The 10,311-nt window shown below is 40.7% G+C and overlaps 1 pseudogene; it reads right to left on the bottom strand.

Moving 5' to 3' along the window:
* Nucleotides 1-2,024: 2,024 nt before the first annotated feature.
* Nucleotides 2,025-8,455, bottom strand: LOC150034137 (uncharacterized; annotated as a pseudogene).
* Nucleotides 8,456-10,311: the final 1,856 nt, after the last annotated feature.

Below are 10,311 nucleotides of genomic sequence, written 5' to 3'. Positions count from 1 at the left end.
ATCATGGCTCTACAACATACACTTATACCTCAACATCATGGTTTTACCACATACATGTATACCTCAACATCATCAGATCAAATACAACCATTGAAGCACATACCATCTCATACTAGCAGTCAAGTGTCTATGTGCATAAATAAATAATTCGGATCTCGTAACATAACCCAAATGGCAGAAATCTTACCCAAATCGATAGATCCAGTGACGAAAAAAGCGAATGACGCTTGAGCAGTGGTGGTCGGAGGTCATGAAGAAGAAACTGACGTGGCGGCTTTGGGCGGCAGCTAGGGTCTCGGCTGAAGGAAGAAGAAATTGTGGGGGGGTGCCGGCGGATGCGTGAGGAGGAAAGGGAAATGTGGGTTTGATTTTTTATAAAAAAAAAAAAAACAACAATAATAATAATAAAACAAAAAAGAAAATAAATATAATTACATTCAATTCCTTTCCATTTTATACTATTAATATTCTTTCCATTTCAAAAGGAAATTAATTCCTGCCATTAATTTCCAATTTGAATAATTTCACGCCAACAATTAAATTCCCGCACTTACAGTTGAAGTCCAAAATTCCAAAAATGCCCTCCAACTAATAACAATTACTGAAAATCCAAATAATAAAGTTACTGAAATTACATTATTACTAAAAAATGTGCGGGGTGTTACAAGTAGTACCCACCTAATCAGTCTTGGTTTTGCGTCCTTTTTTGTCATGATGTATTTGATCACAGAGTGATCCGTATACACCATCACGTTCGATCCGATCAGGTACTGTCGAAATTTCTCCAGGGCAAACACCACTACGAGCATTTCTTTTTCTGTGGTTGTATAGTTCTCTTGTGAATCATTCAGTGTCTTACTGGCATAATAGATAGGATGCAAAACTCTGTCTTTTCGCTGGCTCAAGACTGCGCCCACTACATATCCACTTGCGTCGCACATCAGTGCAAACGGTTGCATCCAGTCGGGCGCAACCAGAATTGGTGCAGTGATGAGCGCATTTCTCAGCGTGTGGAGCGCTTCAGCGCATGCGTCATTAAATTCATATTCCCGATCAATCTCGAGGAGCGCACTTAGGGGTCTTGCGATTTGAGAGAAGTTGCGAATGAATCTTCGATAGAACCCCGCATGTCCCAGAAAACTTTTAAGTGTTTTCACGTTGATTAGTGGTGGTAACTTGGCAATTGCATCAATTTTTGCTCGGTCCATTTCCAATCCTGCCTTTGATATCTTGTGATCTAGCACTATTCCTTCTTCTACCATAAAATGACATTTCCCCCAGTTCAAAACCAAATTTGTTTCTACGCATCTCTTCAAAACTCTTTCCAAATTTGAGAAGCAAGATTCATAGGTGTTGCCAAAAACTGAAAAGTCATCAATGAACACCTTTGGAAGGTGCCTGGTGCATTGCAGAGTCCAAATGGCATACGATGGAATGCAAATGTGCCGAATGGACATGTGAACATTGTCTTGTCTTGATCTTCCGCGCAATCGCGATCTGGTTGTACCCCGAGTAGCCGTCAAGAAAGCAAAAGAATTCATTCCCTGCAAGTCGATCCAACATTTGATCAATAAACGGTAGTGGGAAATGGTCCTTCTTTGTGGCCAAATTTAGCTTGCGATAATCCATGCATATCCTCCACCCCATCGTTGTTCTGGTTGGAATTAATTCATTCTTGCTGTTGGTGACGACGGTCATACCCCTTTTCTTTAGAACGCACTGCACTGGGCTTACCCAGCTGCTATCAGATATGGGGTAAATGACAACCTCTCTCATGGCAGGGTTTAGACGGTGTTGCCTCTCTACGGATCCGATTTTTCCCTCTTCAAGATGGATCTTATGCATGCAATATGAGGGACTGATCCCTCGAATGTCTGCTAAGGTCCATCCCAAGGCTTTAGCGTATTTCTTGATGATTTGAATAAGTGCTTCCTCATTTTCTTTGCTCAGTGAGGTAGAGATTATGACTGGTAGAGTGTCATTGTCTCCTAAGTAAACGTATTTGAGATGCACTGGGAGTGCCTTCAACTCCAACATGGGGGTTCTTCCAAGGATGGCTTAGTTCGTTTTGTTGATCGTTCAGATAACTTTATTAATTCAAAATCGTGGTCAGTCTGTATTGTTGTGCAACTTTCCTCCAGCATTGTGCCAATCTCAAAATCTTCTTCTTCAGTTGCTTCTTGAAACTTGTGCCATTGTCCTTCCTGCAGTTCTTCAAGATACTGGCAGTTTTCCATATCATTTGGGTATTTCAACGCATTGAGAACGTTAAACTTCACTTGCTGATTGTCGAGCCTTATAGTGAGCTCTCCCTTTTGTACATCGATCAACGCGCGCCCAGTTGCGAGAAACAGGCGACCCAATATGATCGACACCTTGATAGCGGGCAGAAATGCACATTATCATGGTACTAAGTTCTTAAACAATGTTGGATTGCGTTGATGAAATATGTTAAATTGCGTCCATTAAGCATAAATTCTATAATATTGCGGTCGCATGCGTCCAACGCATTAGAACAGTTGATCTTTAAATTTTTGTGCAGAAAATGCGTTAACGCAATGCAGAGATTGTGATCATAGGAATACAGTGGTCGAGCGCAACTTCACCGCAAGACTTTGCATTGATCGTGCTCGCAAACATTCGCCTAAGAAGAATCACCGCAAATTGGTCAGCACAACACGGTGGGCGCATCCGGGTGAAAGGACGATTAAGATCGATGGGACATAAAGCTGATGGCAGTCGGATCCAAATTAAGTTGACAGTCGATAATGGTCACAAAGTACATCCAGCTTTATCGGTGACAATTATCCGGTGCATCAGTTAGGAATTAAAGCTATCCCATCTGTACAACTGGGAGAGAGAAGCCGCCTTTCACCTTCGATGCCCTATAAATACCAAGTGCATTCTTCAGAGAAGGGGTTAAGCAGTCGATTATTTCATCATTTTACAAGTTCGCGTCTCTATCCATAATCTTCTTCCATTTTAAGGCGGACGTGAGGAAGAAGGTGTGCTGATAGATCGTTCCGACAAGCTTGGGAAAGCACCAGAAGCTCCAAGATAGAGAGAGGGCCGACACCTATGGAAGCGGGAATATTTGTAGATTAGAATAGAGATTCAGTGTAAAAAGCCTCGGTCAGTAAGGAATTGCTACCAGGATCTCTACCTTTATTTTCCATTATCATTTTGTACTCAATTCAGTTATAAGAATGGAACGTCTTTCTCTATATCTGTTCACTCTCTGTAATTCACACATGAGTAGCTAAAACAGTTGAATGGGTTGAGAAGCATTTAGCTAGTATAACTAGGAAATCTTCATTCTTTGTGATTATCTTGTATATGTATGCTTCATTCGTCTGTTAGAGATACCCAGGAGGGTAGTTTAAGGACAGGATCTAGACTTGGGAAGGTCAGGTTAGAATCTAGGTTTGGAAGGACCAGATTAGAATACATAAACGAGAGATAGGCGCTTAGGAATGAGCACTATTTGTTATTAACGCATCGCATGCATCTTAGCAATAAGATATGATTGTATGTGGTCACGTTGCTTTCATGCATTTTGCATCAACGCATAGGATGAGTAGAGACTTAGGGATAAGCTCTATAGACATTTTGCATTCAACACATGCGTCCTAGACTTAGGAGCATCGCATTTACATTGGGAAATGACTTGCTGTGCATGGTTGTAACATGAACGCAAAGTTTGACGTATTCCCGAGTAACGCTAGCTAAAGATCTTCTCAACCCGTTCATCGCATACTCATTGCATCTGTCAACGCAACTCTCTTTCCCAAATTCGTCGCCTTTATTTACTTCTTTTTCATCAACGCAACAACATACCCTCACTTATTTATTTACTTGGTTTCCACAAAGTTTTCATAAACATTATCAACACAATTATTTTTACAAGTCCCTGTGTTCGACCCTGGACTTACCAGGAAACTCAGAGGAATTTACACTTGAATTCCGCTGGGGAAACTTGAGTGCACAACGCAATCCATCAACGCATATCATCCATATTTCCACTTAATAAAATAACTCATCACACCTTAGTATCAGCTTCGTAGTCCAGTATAATGAAGTCAGCTGGAAAGATGAATTTGTCTACTTGCACAAGCACATCCTCTATCTTGCCCTCTGGATGCGTTATTGACCTATCAGCCAACAACAACGTGACTGTGTGGGCCTTGCATTGCCAATATTTAACTTCTTGAAGATTGATAAGGGCATCAGGTTGATACTTGCCCCTAAGTCACAGAGCGCATTTCCGACTTCCTTCCCCTCGATTGAGCATGGCAATGTGAAGCTTCCCGAGTCTTTCATTTTCTTGGGGATATTGTTCTGGAAGAGTGCACTACACTCGTATGTTAGTGCGACGATTTCATTTTCCCCGATCTTCCTCTTATTGGTGAGTGTATCTTTGAGGAACTTCACATAGCTGGGCATCTGTTCCAGCGCTTCTACTAGGGGAATGTTAATATGTAGCTGTCGGAGAACATCCAGGAACCTCTTGAATTGCTTACTATCGTCTTTCTTTTTCAACCTAGACGGGAATGGTGGAGGATCCCGCCGTACTTCTTGATCGATTGACTGTTCTTTCAGGTCCCTCACTGTGTTCTTGAGGCTGGAGATTGGTCCATTGAGGGTGTTTGCGATGACTTTAGTTCTGGGGTCTGTGAAGATTCATTCTCCGTAGTGGTTGTTGCTTCCAAACTGGGGGTTCTGCTATTCGTATTCGAGTGGTCATTGTTGTTGGTTGCTTCTTCTGATCGTCCTACTTATTTTGGTATTGTTGACACGGGAACCGCCCTTCTACCACTTCTCAATGTCACCGCTTGAAATTGTTCTTTCCCACTAGATCTGGGCACTTCTGAGCTGCTGGGTAGTGCACCAGGTGGTCTATTCTTCAATTCGGTCGCAAGCTGCCCAACCTGTACCTCCAAATTCCTGATGGAAGATGCTTGCGACTGAATGAGCGCGTCATTCTCCTATATGTACTCTTTGAGCAGTGCTTCTAAGGACAATGAGTTGGATGAAGTGTTGGATGAAGAGGGTTGGTTGTGAGCTTGTCTGTTCTGATAATTATTTTGACCTTGCCCTTGGTGATGAAAGCCTGGAGGATTTTCTCCATTCCCTAAATAATTTGTCTGCAGATTCCTCTGGCCTCCCTGGTCAGTGTTCCCTCCTCAACTGAAGTTGGGATGATTCCTCCAACCTGGGTTATATGTGTTGTTGAAGGGGTTGTTATGCACAGAATTTACTTATTGCTGGTTCGATGGGCAGGCTTCCACTGAATGAGCCTCTCCACATTGTATACAGCTCACTGCTGCTACTTATGTCAGTGTGCTGGCTTGCATTGCATTATGAGAGAGTGCTCCTTGATTTATAGCCATGGTTTGCAGGAGCGAGGTGACCGCAGCCATCTGTGTGGCCAGCGTGGTCATTGCGTCCACTGGTACAATGGCACTGTCTGTTTTCCTTCGTTCCGTGCCTTTGCCTCCGTATCCGTCATCAACCTAGTCATCCGTATTTCGCGATATGCGATCTAGGATAACTTTTGCTTCAGTATAAGTTTTATCCATAAATCCTCTTGCTGCTGAGGTGTCTGCAACTATTTGCGGTCCTCTGTTCAGGCCATTATTGAAAGTTTCCATGAGGACGCAATCTAGAATCCCAATATGCAGACAGTTCTTCACTAAACGTTGAAAATGCACTCATGCGGTGCTCAGAGTTTCATTTTCGGCTTGTTCGAAATTTAGTGCTTCCCGTCATCTTCTTGCGTTAACGGCGGGAGGGAAGAATTCTTCATGAATCTTTCTACCAACTAATCCCAGGAGTTAATCTCGTTTGGCTCTAAAGAATGGGCCCACTTCTTGGCTTCATCTCTGAGTGTGTAAAGAAATAGGTAGAGTCTGATGCCTTCTGGTGTCACGCCAGGAATGGAGAATGTATTGCACATCTCGACAAAACTGGTGAGGTGTGCATGCGGGTCTTCTCCTTGCAAGTCTCCAAATCGACCCGCGTTTTGTATCATCTGGAGCATAATAGGTTTAATTTCCATCTTGGCGTTTTCTTCCATTGTTGGCCTTTTGATACCCGGGAAAAAATCATATAAATTGGGTGCCGCTTAGTTCCTCATAGGAATATTGTGATCAGCAGCTAGGAAGATTGGGTATTGCGGCGGCCGATTCATTCCTTGATTTACTTCAGGCCTTTCATTGTTGTTGTTGGCCATATCTCTACGACGCCTATTACGATTTTGGCATGCTCTCCTGCGAAAGCTTCTCTCGATTTCTGGGTCAACGTTGAATTCTGGATCCGTTCCAGTACTCATGCACCGTCAGTTGCTCTTCGCTTAAGCAAACTGTACTCCCGAAATATGTCCTACACAATATCACAAAAATATCAGTACTAAAGTCGCCAATCCCCAGCAACGACACCAAAGATTGTTGTCTGTCAAAAACTTGTTGCTTTGCGGCGGATGCAATGCTACCGCAAAAATTTATGATATGCTATACGTTATACGATGCGCTATCTTAATCACGCTTCTAGATAATATATGCGATACTACAAAATTTACTGTAGAATGCGTTCATGTAGTTTATGCATGTCACAAATTTTCTTGCGTTGAAACCAAGTATAATTCCACCACAAGTTTCTTCGAGTGATCCAAGGTTGAACAGGGGATTGCGATGTTAATGTGACAATGATGTGATATATGCAACCGTAATCAAATTAAGGTTGTGAGATGCTGAAAAATAAAATGCGTTGATAAATGAACAAATAAGTACATAGTAAAATGCGATGATAAATGAATAACTAGGCAAATAAATCTGAAGTTGTGCAAAGTGTATGTGAAGGAATTCGATGGCAAGTCTTTTGGATAGAATCAGAGTGAGAACGGGTTTGGGGAAAGAACATCACAAGTTTGTCAATCCTATTGAGGACGCAACTAAGGTTCCGTCTTCGCTTGGCTTACACCTCTCGGTGATCGCCTACGTCACCATATCTCTATGACGATCAAGGATAAACGTTTGCGAACGCAAGGTTGTTTTCATCTCTGGAAATACTTCTTGCTTTAGTTAACGCATTCTATCAACCTTCTTTTAAGAGGTGGATTAACATCTTCACTTCTTCTCTCACAGATGAAGAAGCCATTGAGCATGCGTTAATTAAACTTAGCTGACTTCTTCAACATGGATTGACTTACTCGCTCAATCCTTCCCCCGCACCCTGGGGGTTTAATTACTCTTGGTGAGAGAAACGGAAGATGAATGCGTTATGATGAATATAGAGATGAAGGTGAACATGATAATGATATTAATTGGTAAAGATAAAGTGTTTGTTACAGAGATATGAATGAAAGACTAGGAATGAACAACAATCGATGAACGAAAAGTAAGAATAAATGAGAGCAGCGTGTCAATGTCTTGGCACGGATCCTGATCGGAGCTATTTTACTTACCGGCGTGATGGAGGAATGAGGTGGAGAATTTCCTTCTCAGGAGAGTTCTTGAGGGAAGAATGTCTTTTTTTCCGTATGATTTTCTTCTCTATGTTTCTTCTCCCTCTCCCCCTTTTTTTGAGTGTTGATGTTGCTATTTATAGACCTTAGCACCTCCTGCGTCAGTGATCCCACTCTGAAAAGTTACTTTTTCCTGTCAAGGATTGGTGGGAATGTCTGCTCTGCTCCACGTTCAATTTGTCAGGTAGTACATCAGAAAAGCTATACAATTTCAGAAATCCTCGAGAATACATTGCTCTTCTTGACCACGAGCAATCGTCACATGCAGTGATACAAAATCCCCGAGATGCATTGCTCTTTTTGTCCACGAGTAATCATCGCATAACAAAGATTTGGACATCCTTTTTGCCATCACAATGTGGTCAACGGGTGTGTTTCCGATACTTCTACAATCTTTGCGTTTCTAAGCCAAATTTAATATGTTTGACGCAAATTTTCCTTCCTATTTCTGCATATCTAAGTAAGATGATATAAATAACTTGTATTTCTACAAGTTATCAGTGACACACTGGGTCTGATGTATCCCTTGTCCACTAACTCTTGTAACTATACCTTTAGCTCTTTCAGCTCCGCTGGTGCCATCCTATACGAGGCTTACGAAATAAGAGTTGTACCTGGAATTAAATCAATAGTAAACTTAACTTCCCTGTCAGGTGGCAATCCTGATAATTCCTCAGGGAACACATCTAAAAACTCCTGTACAACTAGCACATCCTCTGGCTTTAACTTCTTATCCTGTGAAACTATTACATGTGCTAGGTAGGCAACACATCCTTTGCTCATCAGCTTCCTAGCTTCAACTACTAATATTAAACTATTAAGGAGAAGTCTTTCGCCTCCTGCAAATACTATCTCTTTTTCGTCTGACCTTCTGAACACTACCTCTTTTTTAAAACAATCAACAGAGGCATAATATTTACTTAGAAAATTCATGCCTAAAATAATATCAAACTCAAGAAACTATAAAGGAATCAAATTGACCCATAAACTCTGGTTTTCAATTACTACCTCACAATTCACTAGTACGTCTCCAACAAGTGTAGAGATAAACAACTCATCAGGCATGCTCTCAAGCATTCTATCTATATGCAATGCAAATATGCTGGATATGAATGAATGTGTAGCACTAGGATCTAATAATACATAATCCTAGAACGAGATAGGGGGAGGAGCATAGCTCATCATAGAGTGAACCATGTCCAACAGGGTTATATTTCTTCTTTCTGATACACTATTTTGTTGAGGCATACCAGGTGCTGAGAGTTGAGATACGATCCCATGTTCTATCATATAGTTTTGGAATTTAATATCCATGTGCTCTCTACCTCGATTTGATCGAAGTGTTTTAATCTTTTTACCTAACAAATTTTCAACTTCAGCCTTATACTCCTTGAACTTTTCAAGTGTGTCAGACTTATGTTGCATTAGATAAACATACCCATATCTTGAATAATCATCCATAAAAATGACAAAATATTCAAACACTTCTCTGCCTTTTACACTCATCGGACCACAAAGGTCTGCATGTATAAGCTCGAAGGGTTCTTTGGCTCTATAACTTTTTCCAGTAAAAGGTTGTTTTTTCATTTTTCTTTCTAGACAAGATTCACATATAAGTAAAGAATTTTTTTCTAACTTATTTAGAAGTCCATTCTTAACCAACATCTCAATCCTATTGAGATTAATATGACCTAGTCTTAGATGCCAAAGATGAGCACTATCTTTAGGAGAAAATTTTCTTTTCTTAGTTTTAGTTGTTGCAGCGTTGAAAATTTCAATATTGTGGACGATTTTAGATAATAATGGCCTTAACACATATAAGTTGCTTTCGTTTGTTGCAGAACAAATATCAATACCATTTTTCGAGACAAATGCTTTATCCTAAATAAAAGATACATTAAAAGATTGTTCCAACAAACATAACACTTAAATCAAGTTCCTTTTAAAATTAGGAACATAGTAAACATTGGTAAACTTTGATTCAAAAAGCAACTTCAAACTCCCAACTACAACCACCGAGACAACCTCTCTTGTTCCAACCCGTAGAGTCATCTTTCCCGCTGCCAGCTGTTTCCAGGAACTAGTTCCTTGCAAAGGAGTACAAACATGGTTAGTGGCTTCTGAATCAAGTATTTAAGCATGGTTATCAATTTCCACCAAACACATTTCAAGAACCAATAAATCATATTTACCTTATTTTTTCTTCTTTTTCTCAGTCAAATATTTTGGACAATTCCTTTCCGAATGCCCATCTTTGTTGCAATGATAACAGGTTCATTTTGCAACTTTGACCTTCTTGCCTTATTGGGCAGCAGCAGTGGTGGCTTTATTCCCCTTTTCACCCTTCTTCTTTTTCCACTTCTTCACACTAGATGAAGAGGGAGACACAAATTTAGTTCCAGAGGTCGAACCTCTGATGAACTTTTTCTTATTGGAGAAGACAACATTTTCCTCCCCATTATTTATTTTGGCTTTCATTAAAGACTAAAAAATTTGTAGCTCGTAAAGGAGAGTGGTGAGGTTGTAGTAAATTTTTGTTCATAACACAATTCCTACGGAATTACAGGAAGTTGTTCGACAGCGATGGCATGATAAAGTTCACCTGTCTGGACTCATTTATGAGAATTTCATTCATCTCAGCAATTTTAAAATGGTTCATCATGTTAAGGACATGTTCTCTAACAGAAGATCCTTCAGCCATCCGTGCACTGAAGATGAACTTAAGAGCATCATGTGTGGCTTGTGTGGAAGGTTTTCCAAACATGTTACACAATGATTCCATGATCCGG

This window comes from Benincasa hispida, chromosome 9 (genome assembly GCF_027475165.1).
Source record: "Benincasa hispida cultivar pf3 chromosome 9, pf3_genome.v1.1, whole genome shotgun sequence".
NCBI lineage: Eukaryota > Viridiplantae > Streptophyta > Magnoliopsida > Cucurbitales > Cucurbitaceae > Benincasa > Benincasa hispida.
The sequence above is the reverse complement of the archived record's forward strand: the minus strand, read 5'-3'. Positions and strand labels throughout refer to the sequence as shown.